Source organism: Thunnus thynnus, chromosome 22, assembly GCF_963924715.1.
Source record: "Thunnus thynnus chromosome 22, fThuThy2.1, whole genome shotgun sequence".
Lineage (NCBI taxonomy): Eukaryota > Metazoa > Chordata > Actinopteri > Scombriformes > Scombridae > Thunnus > Thunnus thynnus.
In genome coordinates this window covers 24,482,047-24,498,577 of record NC_089538.1, presented here as the reverse complement: position 1 = coordinate 24,498,577, position 16,531 = coordinate 24,482,047, and the positions used below count along the sequence as shown (strand labels likewise).

Here is a 16,531-nt window from a genome sequence, read left to right as displayed (position 1 = left end):
GCTGTTGTTTCACATTAAAAGCCAACAAAGAAATGGAGCGATAACGCTCTTTACATCTCCATTAATGTGCAACATCTGTGCTTTTAGTGCGACTTCATTCCAGCCTCCATCCGCCTCTTGAACTCCTGAACTGGGTCTAGCTGGGTAACGAGTTTGTCTCACACACTAGCACTTTAAATGAGAGGCATAAATGAACTTTCTAACTTTCTAATATGAGCTTTATGGCCTTTTAGATTTTAACATGTCTTTTAATTATGAGAGCTATTTCAATAATGCTCCTAAACTGGACTTATTCATGCTGCTTTTTATCTGTTTTTGACTGATTTGCTTGTTTGGTTTTGTGCACCAGTACCCCAGGGAAGGGGGAAAGAAAAAACATCAACAAATCAGAAATAAAGGCTACTTACGTATTTTTTTCAAACAAAACCCCATTTGGATGGTTCCTATGAAAAACATATCTTGAGAAGCAGCACAAAGGTTATGTAGACTTTCTTCTTAGTAGTTTAATTTCACTTTTATAACAGAAAAGACTGATGTGTTTGGAAAATTTTTCTAGAGTATCCTTAACTAAACCCAATAAAGAGCAGGACAGTGCAGCTAGCGTTACCTTGAACTCTGATACAGCGGTTAGTAGCATTAGGAGACTGGTGACCTTGCAGGTAGTGCTAGGTTAACACATGTACACACAGGTGTGCTGGGCTAGATGATACAATTTGATTTGAATAGTCTCATCTTCCTTTATGCATCATTTGAACTCGACACAATGTTCATCTTAATGGACTGATTAAATGAACCATAGTGGAAAGTTGCAGCACTGTTGACACCAATGTACATAAAGCAGTTAATGACAGACTTTGAACAACTTTTACTTATATTTTAAGATTGTGAACTTCTGAATGACGTAATCAGCAAAATATATTATAATTACTGTATTTAAATGAATAAATAAATGTCTAAAATAACTTGTTTTGGTTGTATAATCTCTATACAGTTCATGCAGCACATGTGAGAAACTAATGTCAGGAAGATTGCCATTGTATTCAAATATTGGTGCCACTGACCCTCCACTGTCACCTCCGTGTTGAACTATAATGTGAAAAATGAATTTGCCTGCTGTAATTTCCTAGGAAAAGTACCAAGTATTACGATATATATCTGCAGCAGATATCAGTGAACAGCAGTCAGAGTTTGAAGACGCAAGAGAAGGACGATCACACAGAAACTTTGCTACGGTAGGTCTTCTTTAATTTAAATAAATAATGTGTATTAATTTACTTTTCTAAACTTGTTTTTGCTTTTAATGTAAAATCCACATTACTGTTGATGACTGAAAAGCAGAGGAGACAAAGTTGAGTTCATTTCTCATATTTTATAAATTGATTCTCTTTGGTGATGTTATTTCCATGATGAGTTTTATAGATTAATACTGTTGGTAACTTATGCTTTGCAAAGTCATTACACACTTGTGTTTTAATGTTCTGACAAATTAAACACATTCAACCTTTTTTTTATATTTTTTGCATTTTTATCACTAAATTGGTCGTACTTTAATTTAAATTAAATAATTTAAGTGAATTTACACTTGTGAGTTGCTGAAGAAGGTTTTTAAAAATCTTTTTAGTTCTACCATGAAATCATTTTTGTTAATTTAAGACTAGTTATTAATATAAATTTGTTAATTTTTTTTAAAAAAAAAGCAAACAGATTTATTTCTAAACTTAAAGCTCTGAGACTTTGAGAGGAAACTGTCTTGTCAAAAACACAAACTGGGATATTGAAGTTAAACTGAACATTGAGCTTAATGATTACTGAGCAGCTTTTTAGTATCCAGATTATTTATTTCCTCCATGTCTTCCTCTTCTTCTCTCCTCCTCTTCAGGCCTCCACATACAAAAATATGTCAGTCAACTCTTCATTTGCTCATCTCTCCTCCAACTCCTCCATCCATCTTCTCATGAAATGCTTCACTAGCAGTTCGCACATCTATGTCTTGTCTTCTTTCTTCATCATCAACATCCTCTTCCTCCCTGTCTTCATCCTCGTCCTCTACCTGGGATACCAACAATGGAGGCAACAGCGTTCTGTTCCCACGGCAGCAATAAGTCACACTGACTGCTTAACCTACCACTCCGTCATCATGCAGCTGATTGGATTCTTGGGGTTCATCATCTTTTTTTGTGGCAGCTGCTTTAACAACCCAGAGATGATAATCTCAGGGCTTGGTGCCTGTGTCATCACCTCCCTCGGACAGACTCTGCTCTACCTCCTGATGTGTGTGGTGCACTATCTGGCTGTTGTTCACCCCATCACCTATCTGGACTTGAAAAAGCCTGGCGGGGTCAGGATTGGGAATATCAGCATTGGATGTGTTTGGCTGTTGTGCATATGTCTGATTGTTTGGTATGCAGCCAGCTCTACGATCAGCATGATCATGTATTTATGCCTTACGGCTTTTGTCTTAATCGTCATCTCTTTTTGCTGTATTTCTGTTCTCTGCGCTCTCAAGCATCCAGGTCCGGGGGAAGTGGGTGGAGACAGGGAGCGGGTTGACCAATCAAAGCAGAGGGCTTTCAACACCATCATGGTCATAATGGGAGTGCTGTGGTTTAGGTTTCTGGGGTGTCTGATTTGTGATGTGATCTACAATACACCACTGCTGAGCCCCAGTGACAACTGTGTGCTGTTGGTGTCAGAAATGTGGTTCGATCTGCCCAGCAGTTTGGTGTTACCTCTGCTGTTTCTACACCGGGCAGGAAAACTACAATGTAAACAAAACACTGAATCAGGATGAGGGTTGAAGTATCATAATGTAAATTCTAAACAACAAAAAGCTGGTATTCAAATAAGTTAAAATAATTCAAATACTGGTTGTCAGATTTAGATGATGTCATCAGTTTGAAATGTTATTGTGCTGTGACTCGGATGAAAACCAGTAAATTCAGAGATTCGATAAAAGCATTTCAGAGAGTAAGTAAGTAAAACTTTATTTATATAGCACCTTTTGATGCAGATTACTTTGTGTGCTTTACATTGACATTGGCACACAAAGAATAAAAATAAATAAGAAAACCTTAAAAGACACATTCAAGAACACATACAGAAATCACTTAGTCAATTAATGAGGATGGAGTGATCAATGGTGTCAAAGGCAGCGCTCAAGTCAAGTAAGACCAAGATGGAAAGTTCCCCCTCATCAGCCTGCACAAAGATGTTATTCATGACTTGTAACAGAGCAGTCTCAGTACTGTGGTTTTGACAAAAAAAGATTGAAATTTATCAAAGATATTATTCCCTTCAACAACTTGAAGAATCTGTTCAGCAACAAGTTTTTCCAGTATTTTGGAAATAAAAGGTAATTTTGAGATGGGTCTGAAATTGTTCAAAATGGCTGGATCAAGGCCAGGTGTTTTTAGAAGGGGCTGGACACTGGCTGTCTTAAATTAATCAGGGACATAACCAGAAGTGAGGGACATGTTTATAATAGTGAGTACAGCAGGGCTAATGACAGGGAGGACTGGTTTTGCATGGTAATGGAGGAAAATGGGTTAGTAAATTTGAAACACTACTAGGTGGATCAAAAGCAGTGGATGGGAGCACAATGTTGGATCTCATTCTATTGAACTTGTTGACAAAAAATGATAAATGCAATTCACAGTCTTCAGTTGAGGTGGAGGTGATAGTAGTGGGAGCGGGTTGTACAAGCTGATTGATTGTGCCGAACAGAGCTCGAAGATTGTGTTTATTAGCAGTAATTAAGTCTGAGAAATAAGCTGTTCTTGCATCCTTGATTTTTTGATTGAGCAAAGTCAAAAGTACTTTCATGTAATGAAAGTGAACATTGAGTTTTGTCTTTTTCCATCTGCGCTCAGCCCTCCTGCATTCCTGCTTACAGCTACAGACAGCATAATTTATCCATGGTGATGATTTGGTGGCTGCTACTAACCTGGTTGTGATAGTATCTAACACGAAGGAGCACAGATTATTGAAATTATTGACCAAATCATTAATGTTAGAGGGTTGAATATGGCTATTATATAAATCAGAAATAATAAATGAGGAATTTGAAGCAGACTGGTTATTAAAAATGCGGGAACATAATGTTTGCTTCTGACTTGGAGAAGTTGCCTGGATGTAGGAGTCAAATAGAATACATATATGATCTGAGACAAGGTCTATCAATGAGAGGGAGTTTATGGTCGGGTCAAGAGTTAAAACGAGATCAAGGGTGTGGCCCTGGTTATGTGTTGAACCAGAAACATGCTGCACCAGATTGAATGAATCAGTAATGTTTAGGAATTCAGTGGCAAAATGGTTGGATGGATCATCAACGTGGACGTTAAAATCCCCTACAAAAATAATTCTATCATGATTGAGGACAAGGGAGGATAGGAAATCAGAAAACTCTGCTAAAAAGCTGTTGTTTGGTTTGGGGGGACGGTAGATGGAGATACAGTAGATAGGGTTTTGACAGTTGATTTTAAACAGGAGCATCTCGAAACTCTGAAAATTATCAACTGTGATATGTTTACAGTAAAAAGTTGCTATAGGGGACAACAAGGACCCCACAATGGCCAATGGACCTCAGGGAGTTAAAATAACTATGTTCGGGAGGGCAGAGTTTGATTAAATGGCAGCAGTCCCCAGTCTTTAGCCATGTCTCTGTCAGAATCAGAAAATTCAAATGGGCTGTGATCAAATCATTTAGGATAAAGGTTTTGTTTGAAAGAGACCTAGCATTGAATAGAGCAAACTTAGCTGGAGTGATGGATTGCACAGACTGTTTGTGATTGTAGGTTACATGGATCAAGTTACTGCCATTAGCTGTAGTTGTGTGAGTAAGGATGCATTTCTTGGGCCTAAAGTTTGTGATGACAGGAATCAGTGAGATTGGGTTAACAGATGGGCTACTTTCAGGTGTCCGAACCGCAGGCAAGCGTTTAACATTCCTGTTCGGAATAGCTTCAGGATTTACACAGTATGTGGCATTTACAATCGCAGGAGTTTCACACTTAAGAGCACAGTTATTACTATAATGACATGGACTAAGCCCATGTCAGTTGCACAAGGATTTGCATGATTTCAGCGTCAGTGCCATGTTGTTAGATAGCAGACGAGAACCAGACCAGTTTGGGTGAAGACCATTATTCCAGAAAAGCGTGGGCCTGTCCAGATATGTAGTGAACCTGTCAATGACAGGATTTCCCAGTAATCTGCAGTAGCCTTTTAGGCAGATGTGCAGATTGAGTAAACAGCTGAACTTTATGTCACCCCAGCAAGGAGAGGGCTTTTTCCTTTTTCAGTTTTTCCGAATGTTGTGTTTTGATGTCATTGGAGCCAATGTGGTGAATGACAGTTGAACACCAGGGAAACAGAGGGTTTGGGCTTTAGGGAAGACCATATGTCACACCATAGATGAGCCCAAAACAAGCACAGCAGGAGGGGTAGGTAGAATTAATTAGTGTGAACAAGTAAGAGCCATGGCACTTTTCCATGTATCTCGAATTGTATCTCTTATCTCTTAAATGTTTAATCAAAAATGTGCTGACAAATTAAGGGGGGCACTAAGATGAAGAAAAGGGAGTCTTGGTTATCTGCACCCACAGGTTTGCGATACTGGTTTGCATTCTTCACGTTAAAAGCCAACAAGGAAATGGAGAGATAACGATCTGTACATCTCAATTAATGTGCAACATCTGTGCTTTTAGTGCAACTTCATTCCAGCCTCCATCTGCCTTTGAACTCCTGAACTGGGTCTAGCTGGGTAACAAGTTTGTCTCACACATTAGTAATGTAAATGAGAGGCATGAATGAACTTTTTAATATGACCTTCATGACCTTTTAGATTTTAACATTTAATTATGAGAGCTATTTAAATACTGTTCTTAAACTGGATGTATTTATGCTGATTTTATCTGTTTTTGACTGGTTTTCTTGTTTGGTTTTGTGCACCGGTACTTTATATGATTTAGTTTAAAACAGGAAATTAGAAACAGGTGTGCTGGGCTAGATGATACAATTTGATTTGAATAGTCTCTTTATGCATCATTTGAACTCGACACAATGTTCATCTTAATGGACTGATTAAATGAACCATAGTGGAAAGTTGCTGCACTGTTGACACCAATGTACATAAAGTAGTTAATGACAGGCTTTGAACAGCTTTTACTAATATTTCAAGATTGTGAACTTCTATATGATGTAATCAGCAAAATATATTATAATTACTGCATTTAAATGAATAAATACATGTTTAAAATAACTTACTCTGTGTGCTTCAGCTTGTTTTGGTTGTATAATCTCTACACAGTTCATGCAGCACGTGTGAGAAACTAATGCCGGGAAGATTGCCATTGTATTCAAATATTGGTGCCACTGACCCTCCACTCTCACCTCCATGTGGAACTATAGCGTGAAAAATGAATTTGCCTGCAATTTACAGTGAACAGCAGTCATAGTTTGAAGACGCAAGAGAAGGACGATCACACAGAAACTTTCCTTCGGTAGGTCTTCTATAATTTAAATAAATTATGTGTATTAATTTACTTTTCTAAACGTTCTTTTTGCTTTTGATGTAAAATCCACATTACTGTTGATGACTGAAAAGCAGAGGAAACAAAGTTGAGTTCATTTCTCATATTTTACAAATTGATTCTCTTTGGTGACGTTGTTTCCATGATGAGTTTTATAGATTAATACTGTTTGTAACTTATGCTTTGCAAAGTCATTACACACTTGTGTTTTAATGTTCTTACACATTAAACACATTCAACCTTTTTTATATTTTTTACTTTAATTGAAATGAAATAATTTCAGTGAATATACACTTGTGAGTTGCTGAAGAAGATTTTTAAAAACCTTTTTAGTTCTACCATGAAATAATTTTTGTTAACTTAAGAATAGTTGTAAATTATTGAATATAAACAGTTTAGATCTTCATAGATACAAATGCAAATAGTCTACTGAAACATATTTATTTCTAAACTTCCAGCTCTGTGAGACTGAGAGGAAATTGTCTTGTCGTGAGTCTCAAAAACACAAACTGAGATATGAAAGTTAAACTTGTGGCGATCAATCCCACAGAATAAAAAAGATAATAATAATGGGGATTTGAACTATGTTCGGGACTAGGCAAATGCCTTACATTCATGCTGTAAATATATGTTATGTTTTGGTATACGATTGCCCATTCTGTTTTCTGTTGTTTTTTTACTTACTTCCACACCCCACTAGCCCAGTCAGCCAGTGAGCTAGCTCCACGTTGCCACTCCCTCGGAGTCCCGCCTCTTCCGTCTTTCTACCAGTAGATTTAATTCAGTATGGCGGGGGTCGCCGGTGTGTGCAACAGCAGGAGAGAAACCCTCATGTCCGGAGTAAGCCTATCCTTGGCGATTAGCGCGCGTTTCAGTCCGCGTCGGTAAATCTACCTTGGTTGCCCGCGAGCCGTGGATACTGCAGCCTCTCTGCCTATCGCCACGAATACACCAAATCGTCCGTATTTTCAACGCCGGACAACGCACGTTGCCACCCGTCCCCTGAACCGTGAGTCGGCTTAGGCCGGGGGACTTCACTGTACTCTTTTCGTTATCTTTCTTCTTTTTTTTTTTCTTTCGACTGGGCTTTTGGGGTGAAGAACTGAACTGACTTCCTTATTTTTGTTTGGAATTCCGGGAAAACCCGAGGCGGATTATTTTGTTGGAACTGGACTGTTTAAACGGAACTGTATTGAGAAACGGGGAAAACCCGGAACGGAGCACTATTTTTGTTTATGGACCTGGACTGATTGGTGGAAGAGTTTTGTTTTTTGTGTGAGTGCTCTAATATGATTTTGGGAAATTCAAATGGTGGTGTGTTTGTCCTTATTAACTCTATTTAAGTGTTCATTTTGTGTTATTTATATTGTTTATACAATACCACAAGGTCTTTCGAAAGCATTTTTTTTGTGGGTCATGAGTTAACCATGTATCCTTTGTGGGGTTGAGGATAATACGAATTGCCCAAACCGCTACATAAAAAATGGCGCCCAATGTTCAAAGAACCCTAAAATACTAAAAAAAAAAAAAAAAAAAAAAAAAAGACTGTGTTGTGGGAAAAATTGTTTTATTGTATGTAAACAAACAAACAAACAAACAAAACAAAAAAAACTGCAAACAATCATTATTGGTTGTGGGTTGTGGTTGTGTCTCAATGCAAAGGATGGCTTCAGCTCTGGAGGATATCTTGAACCTCCCCTCTGAGGCTCACAAAACTGGACCTGAAGCAGAAAGTTCTGTGTTAGTTGGGGGAGTATTAAAGGATCCTCTACCAATCTCTGGTTCACCTATGACAAATCACTCGTTATTGGACATGGATTTGTGTGGGGACTCCGACTTGACGCTACCTTTGCTCGCTCTGCCGCAAGGTGGTGCTGCTTCATCGGAAGCCACCACTGGGTCAGGGCCCAAGCACTTGGCCCAGGAATCTTGGCATATTAGCATCCAGGAAGGATTCCAGTCCCTTTCAGAGGCACAGAGCAACCATAAGGAGGAACTCAAGCTTGCTCTAGGTGTTGTGACCAAGGATCTTACGGCATACTATGAGGAGCAACTGCGGCAGTTGAGATCGGCCATGGATAAACAGTTCAATTATGTACGTGAACAGTACTCGGTTACATTGAACTGGCGCTTGCAAAGCCACCATGCAGACCTATTAAAGGCGATGAAGGAAACTCTAAGCCCTGTGTTACAGAATATCACGCACTTACAGTCTGAGGTCTGGAAGTGCTCCCAACATTTGGAGGGGATGGTGGGTGACATGTCCACCATTAGAACACAGAATCTCCGTGTGTCCGCACTAGCCGATGCCTCGGTTCAAACTAGTCCTGGTAGTGATCAGGCGGCACTTCCCCAGCGGCATCGGCTGCAGTCGACAATGCATGCAGGAGTATTGGAGAGTCCGCCGTGTTCACCAGATGATTCTCCCATTTCAGGGGATTTGGGCCGCCATTTCATGGGGAAATGTCCCCTTAAATTGCAGTTTCCTACCTTTGGCGGGATGGAAGACAACCCTGACCCTCTGTTGTACTTGGACAGATGTAAAGATTTCTTGGCTCTCAATCCGCTGACTGATGGGGAACTGATGGTGACTTTCAGGAATGTCTTGTTTGGTACTGCGAGGGATTGGTGGGATGTGACTCGTGCAACTACTCATTCATGGAAAGACTTCCAGTCCAAGTTCCTTTCTGCTTTCCTGTCTGAGGACTATGAGGATGAGCTGGCAGAAAGAGTGCGGACACGGGTTCAAGGAGAGGATGAGAGCATAAGAGACTTTGCTTACCTGTATCGTTCATTATGCTGTCGCTGGAGGCCTGACATTACAGAGGAGGCTGTCATTAAACTCATCCTCAGGAACATCAATCCCCGTATGGCCAGCCAACTGCGAGGCAGGGTGGAAACAGTGGAGGAATTGGTCAGATTGGGGCAGCAGCTGGAGAAGGACAAACTGAGCCAGGCACAATATGACCTGCGGAAGAAGCAGGGGAGCAAACTAAAGGAAAAAGGAGAACCAATACAGACACCCTCTCCACCACCACAATCTGTAACCACTACACGACCTAGCACCTCCTCTCAAGTGAGTTGTTGGCGTTGTAAAGGGAGCCATCCTCCTTATGCGTGTCCGACTTCCAATAATCAGAAGAGGAACAAACCTCCGGCCTTAGCACAACTTCAACATCAGCAATTAGGGTCCGGAGGGATGACTCATCCATCTGCAAGTGCTCTTGGTCCATCAGTAGAGCAGTCCCCATCACCTTCCCCCTGTCTATCCTTCACGCCTGCCTATAGGCACAGTGCTGCTCCCACTTTCGGCAGCCCACTACCACAGCAGTTAAAGGTGCCTCTCACCATCGGCTCCTGGGAAGGGACAGCCATTCTGGACACAGGATCATCATACACATTGCTAAATGAAAACCTGTGGATGAGCATTAAACCACCTGCATCCAGACTTACCCCATGGTCAGGCGTCCCCTTGTACCTGGCAAATGGGAAACAGGAGCATCCTCTTGGATGGACAGATATGGAGATCTGCCTGCATGGGAAGACCTGGATAATACCCATGGTTGTGCTGTCTCCTCAGGCACTAGCATTCTCTGTTGTACTGGGACTGGATTTTGCGTTTTTCAGTGGGATGCACATTGATGTGGCAGGTGGCACTTACTGGTTCCGCGGAGAGACGGGGCGGTACTTTTTTCAAGCGTGTCACCCCGGCACCTCAGAGGGGGAGGGGGCTGGCAACCATGTTGTCCTCTTCCTGGCAAATGCTCCAGAGATTTTACAACCTCAATTACCAGACATGACAGATCTTTTGGAGAAGGCAGTTCAAGGCTCACACCTGGAGGGGCAAATGAGAGAGAGACTTCTGGAGATGCTGCATTATAACATCAATGTCTGCACTACCAAAGTCGGGCGCACAGGACTACTCAAGCATCAAATGTTCATGACGGAGGATATGCCAATAAAACAGAAACCCTACCGTCTCTCTCCACCAAAACAGAAGGTTTTAAAGGAGCTTCTGGATGAAATGCTGGAAAGTAAAGTTATAGAACCTTCATCCTCCCCATGGGCTTCTCCAGTGGTGATCGTCCCCAGGAAAAGCGGAAAGCCTAGGTTCTGTGTAGATTACAGAAAACCCAATGCCAGAACTCTCACTGATGCCTATCCCCTCCCTACCATCCAGGAAATCCTTGAGTCCCTTGCTGGAGCCACTGTATTCACTGCTCTGGATCTCAACAGTGGATACTGGCAAGTGGAGATGGATCCAAAATCCCGAGCCATGACCGCTTTCATCTGTCCATACGGCCTATTCCAGTTCAAGGTGATGCCCTTTGGCCTGAAAAACGCACCAGCCACCTTCCAGCGGCTTATGGACACTGTCTTGGGCGAACTCAAGGGAGAAACGTGTTTTGTGTATCTGGATGACATCATCATTTACTCCAACTCCTGGCAGCAACATTTCAGGGATGTCCAAACCATCATGGACAAGCTTAGGCAGGCAGGGCTCACTGTTAATGTAAAGAAGAGTAAGTTCTTCCGTACCTCTCTGACATTCCTTGGACACGTTGTGTCAGCACAGGGGGTTCAGGTGGAGCCAGAGAAAACCCAGGCTGTCCAGAACTTCCCTGTGCCCACCAACAGGAAATCTCTGGAGCGGTTCCTGGGAATGGCGGGATGGTACCATCGGTTTGTGCCAAATTTTTCACAAATTGCAGAGCCCCTCAATGCCTTGAAAAGAAAGGGGGTCAAGTTCTGCTGGTCCCCTGAATGTCAAACTGCCTTCGATACTCTCAAAAAGCATCTAACGAATCCTCCTATCCTCGGACATCCGAACTTTGATCTTCCATTCCTGGTTTACACTGATGCCAGTGAGGTAGGGCTGGGTGCAGTGATTGTTCAACGCACTAACAATGGGACCGAAGAAATCCTGGCTTATGGCAGCCGCAGCCTTAACCCAGCTGAAAAAAACTACTCCACTACAGAGCTGGAGTGTCTGGCTGTGGTTTGGGCTGTGGAGAAGTGGAGAGTTTATCTGGAAGGACGCCTCTTTACAGTGGTTACGGATCATTCTTCGCTCCTATGGGTGTTTAAGACCACTAAACCCAGCACCCGTCTGATCCGGTGGGCTCTCAGGCTTCAAGAGTTCACCTTCACGGTGGAGTACAGAAAAGGCAGATATAATACTGTGCCAGATGCCCTATCTAGAGCTCCATGTGATGGATCTGACACTACTCACTATCCTCTCTGCGCCACAATGGTGTCTGGCAAACCAGAGTTTCCAGAGGATATGCCCATCACTGTCCAAGAGGTGTGGAATGCCCAGAAAAACGACCCTGAGTGTCAGACGCTCTATGAAAACATCCAAGAGAAGGGGGAAATGCAAGCAAACAACAACACTCTGTACACCATTTTTGAGGATCTGATTTATCGGGTTGTGAAACTGGAATATAAAACCATATACCAAATATACATACCTGAGAGCTTGCGTTCCCACTTTCTGACATCATTCCATGAAGACCCCCTTGCTGGCCACCTGGGTAGATACAAAACATACAGGAGGATGCAGAATCTGGTTTACTGGCCCAAAATGAGCTGGGATGTCAAACAACATGTGACAAATTGCCAAGTCTGTCAACTATACAAACCGGAAAGCCGCAAACCAGCTGGAAAACTACAGCAAACACTGGTATGCCGTCCCTGGGAAATGTTGGGCATGGACTTAATGGGTCCGTTCCCCAGGAGTTCAAGCAGAAATGTTTACCTACTGGTTTTTGTGGATTATTACTCCAAATGGGTGGAGCTCTTCCCTTTAAGGAACGCCACTGCTGAATCCATCTCACGCATTCTCATCCAGGAGATTGTCACCAGATGGGGAATACCTGAGTACATTCTCTCTGACCGAGGTTCTCAATTTGTTTCCTCCATCTTCCAGGCTACCTGTGAAACATGGAATGTGTCACACAAACTCACATCGGCTTACCACCCACAGACAAATTTGACAGAGCGAGTGAATCGGACCTTAAAAACTATGATGGCCTCCTATGTGGGCTCCAGGCACAAAAACTGGGATAAACACCTTCATGAGTTCAGGTTTGCCTTGAACTCTGCTGTTCAGGAGTCCACAGGAGTCACACCGGCTGAACTCAACCTACAGCGACCACTCAGGGGACCGCTGGATGTCTTGCTGCAGCCCAGAAATGCCCTGCCCGACTCGTCTGTCTACCAAAAAATCACACAGCTTGATGACCTCAAAGCTTTTGTTGCAAAGAATCTCTCTCTGGCCCGTAAGCGACAGAAGAGAAATTATGATAAGCATCGCAGAGAAGCGTGTTTGGCAGAAAAAGCACGAGTCTGGCTACGAGCCCATCCTTTTTCCAAAGCAGAAAAAGCCTTCACAGCGAAACTTGCTCCCAAGTGGCAGGGCCCCTACCGTGTCCTTCAGCAAGTGGGGCCTCTGAACTATGAAGTGGTGCTGGAGGAGAGTGGAACAGACCGGAGAATAGTACACATCTCCCACCTCAAGCCTTGTTACCCCACTGCTCAGCAAGTGGAAGAGCAGCAAAACAGGCAGTTAAGGGAGATATTTGAAGAAGAAACCATGGATGAGGATTTCCTTGGTTTTCCAGCAAGTCCTCCTATGGTAACATCTAGGCCTCCTGAGAAAATGAAAATAAAAACCAAAAGTTTGAGAGAGTCAGGGGAGAAGGGTAAGAATCTAATAGACCTATAAAAAAAAAAAAAATTAAAAAAAAAAAAAAAAAAAAAAAAAAAAAGGGGGGGCTGATATTGATATAGCTCTATTTTGGGTTTTTTTTCTTTTTTCTTTCTTTTTTTTTCTTTTTTTTGTTAAGGGGGGAAGAGTGTGGCGATCAATCCCACAGAATAAAAAAGATAATAATAATGGGGATTTGAACTATGTTCGGGACTAGGCAAATGCCTTACATTCATGCTGTAAATATATGTTATGTTTTGGTATACGATTGCCCATTCTGTTTTCTGTTGTTTTTTTACTTACTTCCACACCCCACTAGCCCAGTCAGCCAGTGAGCTAGCTCCACGTTGCCACTCCCTCGGAGTCCCGCCTCTTCCGTCTTTCTACCAGTAGATTTAATTCAGTATGGCGGGGGTTGAGGTGTGTGCAACAGCAGGAGAGAAACCCTCATGTCCGGAGTAAGCCTATCCTTGGCGATTAGCGCGCGTTTCAGTCCGCGTCGGTAAATCTACCTTGGTTGCCCGCGAGCCGTGGATACTGCAGCCTCTCTGCCTATCGCCACGAATACACCAAATCGTCCGTATTTTCAACGCCGGACAACGCACGTTGCCACCCGTCCCCTGAACCGTGAGTCGGCTTAGGCCGGGGGACTTCACTGTACTCTTTTCGTTATCTTTCTTCTTTTTTTTTTTCTTTCGACTGGGCTTTTGGGGTGAAGAACTGAACTGACTTCCTTATTTTTGTTTGGAATTCCGGGAAAACCCGAGGCGGATTATTTTGTTGGAACTGGACTGTTTAAACGGAACTGTATTGAGAAACGGGGAAAACCCGGAACGGAGCACTATTTTTGTTTATGGACCTGGACTGATTGGTGGAAGAGTTTTGTTTTTTGTGTGAGTGCTCTAATATGATTTTGGGAAATTCAAATGGTGGTGTGTTTGTCCTTATTAACTCTATTTAAGTGTTCATTTTGTGTTATTTATATTGTTTATACAATACCACAAGGTCTTTCGAAAGCATTTTTTTTGTGGGTCATGAGTTAACCATGTATCCTTTGTGGGGTTGAGGATAATACGAATTGCCCAAACCGCTACATAAAAAATGGCGCCCAATGTTCAAAGAACCCTAAAATACTAAAAAAAAAAAAAAAAAAAAAAAAAAGACTGTGTTGTGGGAAAAATTGTTTTATTGTATGTAAACAAACAAACAAACAAACAAAACAAAAAAAACTGCAAACAATCATTATTGGTTGTGGGTTGTGGTTGTGTCTCAATGCAAAGGATGGCTTCAGCTCTGGAGGATATCTTGAACCTCCCCTCTGAGGCTCACAAAACTGGACCTGAAGCAGAAAGTTCTGTGTTAGTTGGGGGAGTATTAAAGGATCCTCTACCAATCTCTGGTTCACCTATGACAAATCACTCGTTATTGGACATGGATTTGTGTGGGGACTCCGACTTGACGCTACCTTTGCTCGCTCTGCCGCAAGGTGGTGCTGCTTCATCGGAAGCCACCACTGGGTCAGGGCCCAAGCACTTGGCCCAGGAATCTTGGCATATTAGCATCCAGGAAGGATTCCAGTCCCTTTCAGAGGCACAGAGCAACCATAAGGAGGAACTCAAGCTTGCTCTAGGTGTTGTGACCAAGGATCTTACGGCATACTATGAGGAGCAACTGCGGCAGTTGAGATCGGCCATGGATAAACAGTTCAATTATGTACGTGAACAGTACTCGGTTACATTGAACTGGCGCTTGCAAAGCCACCATGCAGACCTATTAAAGGCGATGAAGGAAACTCTAAGCCCTGTGTTACAGAATATCACGCACTTACAGTCTGAGGTCTGGAAGTGCTCCCAACATTTGGAGGGGATGGTGGGTGACATGTCCACCATTAGAACACAGAATCTCCGTGTGTCCGCACTAGCCATTTTGTGTTATTTATATTGTTTATACAATACCACAAGGTCTTTCGAAAGCATTTTTTTTGTGGGTCATGAGTTAACCATGTATCCTTTGTGGGGTTGAGGATAATACGAATTGCCCAAACCGCTACAAACTGAACAATTGAGCTTAATGATTACTGAGCAGCTTTTTAGTATCCAGATTATTTATTTCCTCCATGTCTTCCTCTTCTTCTCTCCTCCTCTTCAGACCTCCACATACACAAATATGTCAGTCAACGCTTCCTCTTCATCTTCCTCCATCGATTTTCTCTTGAAATGCTTCACTACCAGTTCGCACATCTACGTCTTATCTGCTTTCTTCATCATCAACATCCTCCTCCTCCCTGTCCTCATCCTCATCCTCTACCTGGGATACCAACAATGGAGGCAACAACGTTCTGTTCCCACGGCAGCAATAAGTCACACTGACTGCTTAACCTACCACTCTGTTGCCATGCAACTGTATGGATTCTTGGGGTTCATCATCTTTTTTTGTGGCAGCTGCTTTAATGTCTCAAAGATGATATTCGTGGGGCTTGGTGCGTGTGTCACCACCTCGCTCGGGCAGGCTCTGATTTACCTCCAGATGTGTGTGGTGCACTACCTGGCTGTTGTTCACCCCATCACCTACCTGGACTTGAAAAAGACGGGCGGGGTCAGGATTGGGAATATCAGCATTGTGTGTGTTTGGCTGTTGTGTACATGTCTGATTGTTACATATGTAGCCAGCTCTATGTTCAGCAGGATTATGTATTTGTGCCTCATGGCTTTTGTCTTAATTGTCATCTCTTTTTGCTGCATTTCTGTTCTCTGTGCTCTCAAGCGTCCAGGTCCGGGGGAAGTGGTTGGAGACAGGGAGCGGGTTGACCAGTCAAAGCAGAGGGCTTTCAACACCATCATGGTCATAATGGGAGTGCTGTGGTTTAGGTTTTTGGGGAATCTAATTTGTGATGTGATGTACGGTACACCATTGCTGAGCCCCAGTGACAACTGTGCGTTGTTGGTGTCAGTAATGTGGTTCGATCTGCCCAGCAGTTTGGTGTTACCTCTGCTGTTTCTACACCGGGCAGGAAAACTACAATGTTGTAAACAAAACACTGAATCAAGGTGAGGTTTGGAGTATTGTATAATAAATTCTGAAAAACAAAAAACTGGTATTCAAATAAGTTAAAATAATTCAAATAGTGGGTTAAATTTTGTAATATATGAGTCAGCTAGAGTGATTTGTTTTAATAGGATAGTCAGAGAACCAGGAATGTAGAAAATGCCCAAACCCTGTCTCCCATAAATTATGTTTATATACTACTCATTTGGAACAGCAAATATGTTTTGAAGGGAATGTAACATTGCTG

The 16,531-nt window shown here is 42.4% G+C and overlaps 1 long non-coding RNA gene across 1 annotated transcript; it reads right to left on the bottom strand.

The window, feature by feature from the left end:
- Positions 1-14,407: 14,407 nt before the first annotated feature.
- LOC137174647 (uncharacterized) lies at positions 14,408-15,148 on the bottom strand. The gene is made up of 2 exons (XR_010925431.1): positions 14,705-15,148; positions 14,408-14,578 (listed from the first exon to the last, which is right to left on the bottom strand). It is a non-coding gene; the product is annotated as an uncharacterized lncRNA (long non-coding RNA).
- Between the last annotated feature and the right edge of the window lie 1,383 nt (positions 15,149-16,531).